This window comes from Carlito syrichta, unplaced genomic scaffold (genome assembly GCF_000164805.1).
Source record: "Carlito syrichta isolate Samal-C Ts95f unplaced genomic scaffold, Tarsius_syrichta-2.0.1 Scaffold313465, whole genome shotgun sequence".
Taxonomy (NCBI): Eukaryota; Metazoa; Chordata; class Mammalia; order Primates; family Tarsiidae; genus Carlito; species Carlito syrichta.
This window is the reverse complement of record NW_007257561.1, coordinates 438,603-441,459: the sequence shown is the minus strand read 5'-3', so window position 1 is coordinate 441,459 and position 2,857 is coordinate 438,603.

Here is a 2,857-nt window from a genome sequence, read left to right as displayed (position 1 = left end):
ACAGTGATACAGTGACCACATACGCAGTCCTGCTCATTTTATGAAAATTTCATCAAGCTGTCCATTTAAGATCTGTGAACTTCACAGTATGTGTGTTTTATGTCAGTGAAAAAGTGGAAGAAAGAACCTTCCTTTCTGACTCTTAGGAACACCTAAAGTTTAAGCCAGTTGTCAGTCTGACCTTATAAAAAACAAGACTTAGGCTGGGTGTGGTGACTCAAGTCTGTAACCCCAGCACTTTGGGAGGCCAAGGTGAGAGGATTGCCTGAGTCCAGGGATTCAAGACCAGCCTGGACAACTTGGCGAGACCTCATCTCTACAATAAATCAAAAAATTAACTGGACATGATGTTGTGCACCTGTAGTTCCAGCTACTTGAAAGACTGAGGTGGAAGGATTGCCTGAGCCCAGCAGGTTGAGGCTGTGGTGGCCATGAGAGTGCCACTGCACTCCAGCCTGGGCGACAGAGTGAGACTCTGACTGAAAAAAAAAAAAAAAAAGCCAAGACTTGCCTTACTAATCAGATTTTCTCTCTTTTATAGAATGTGTCACAGACCTGGTAGTTTGAGGAAGGAGTGAGATGCATCATGTTCTTATTGTGAAAAACATTTGTTTCTCTGTCTTGTGAGATAATCATCAATAAACTGTGCAATTGTTGTCAAGATTAACTGCTAGTCAGATCCGTCAATGTTCTCTGTAAGAACTTATCATTATCATCCCACAGGGTGCATAATTAATGGGTCATGTAAGGGAAGGTCCTGGCTCAGGGTTGGAGTACGTATTAGAATCCAAAATTTCTATAGAATGGTAAGAGGATTTCAAAATGAAGTTCAACATATATTTAGTTGCCAGAGTGAGCAGCTATAAATATAAGCAGCATTTTAATACAATAGATGTAAACGTAGGGTTGAATGGATTAGGTAAATATAGTTTAAAATATATTGCCTTTAGAAAAAGGGTAAAGCAAGTGATACAATACAGACATCACATAAATAGAGTAACTCTTTTGTATAGGAGATAACCCTACTCAACCTAATATAAGGAATAATTATTTTGGGGTGCCATGCACAGAACTGGTCCTAGACATGATTGTGCTATTGGAAACACTTGACTCTTTCTTTTCTTTCTAAGTATAGGATGGTATAAAATAAAGAGATGAACTTTGGAGTTAGACTACCTTCAGTTCAAATCTTGCCTTTGTCTTAAGCTGGCTCTTTGACTTTGGGCAAGTAACTTCTCTGATACTAAGTTTTCTCATGCTTAAAATGGATATTCTACCTAACTGGGATATTTAATAGACATATCTATCTATAAAACTTTGTATCATTTAGGACTTAGTTTGTCTGCATGAATCAGAAAACTCAAAATAACTGTAAACACACAAGAATTTCTTCCACTTACAAGAAGTCCAGAAATAGAAAGCCTAGCACCGATACATCTACTCTCTGAAATCTCCAGCAACTTAAACTCTTGAATTTGCCATTATCGGCATGTGAATTCCATCCTTAAAGTGGATGCTGGAACTCTAGCCATCTATCTCTCTCTAGCAGCAGAGAGGAAGATGGGACAGAGGGCAAAAAATGTTTACCTTCCAGTTGAGATATCTTTCTTAAACAATTGTCCTAGAAGTTCCATTCAATACTTTTTCTTATCTCTTATTGACTAGAACTTATGTAACCCACTTAGCAGGAGAAGGAGGCTGGGAAAAGCAGGTTTTTTTTTTTTTTTTTTTTTAGCTGGAATAAAACTGGGGTTTGGTTACTTAGGAAGAAGTAGAAAGCACATTTGGGGTGGCAACCCAGAGTCTCAGCCATAATGTTCTCAACAGAACTCCTTTTAACCTTCCTCCTTATCTTAGTAGATGCAGCCACTATCTGCTATCTGCAGTCTCAATCTGAGACCGTGGGATCCATTCACCAGTTCTTTTTTTCCCTATTCCCCATATCCAAGTTATCACTAATCCCACGTTTCTAAAATGTATCCTGAAATCTGAACCTCTTTTATCACCACAGTTAAATCCACAATTCAAACCACCATCATCTCTCATCTGGATGAGTTCAGTTGCCTTCTGACTGATCTCCCTGCTTCTTGTGTTGCCTTTCTACAGATCATTGCCTGCATAGCAAACAGATGATTTTCTAAAAGAAAAAAAAGTGAGATATCATCTTTTGCTTAAAGCCCTCTAAAAGCTTCCCGTTGCAATAAAAATAACTCTCACTTTCTTACCTATGGCCTAGAAGGCTTGACACAGTTTGACTCCTTTCTCTCTAAACTTATTATCTACCCCTTGTACCCAGGTCCTTAATGCTGCCCCCATAGGGGCTACCTTTCTGTTGCGTGAATGTACCAAGTATGTGCTATCTCAGACCTTTGCCTGGAACACTCTTTCTCATTTTTGTATGGCTAACCCCTTCTATATTAGTAAGTGTTCTCTATGGAAACAGAATCAATTATATACATATATACGTATATGGAGATTTTATTATGGGGAATTAGCTCACTTGATTATGGAGACGCACAATCTGCTCTATAAGCTAGAGACCTGGGAAAGCCAGTGGTGCAATTCAGTCCAAGTCTGAAGGCCCGAGGACCAGGAGAGTTGATGTGTAATCCCAGTCTGAGGTCAAAAGAAAATAAGATCAGAGATTTAAGCTCAGGCAGTGAGGCAGAAAAAAAAGGGGGAGGGGATTTCTCTTTCTTCAGCCTTTTTTTCTATTCAGGCCTTCAATGGTGATGCCCAACCACATTGTGGGGAGCTACATACTTTACTTAGTCCACTGATTCAACTGTGATTCTCATCTGAAAACACCCTCACAGACAAACTCAGAAGAAATGTTTAATTCAGACACCCCTTACAT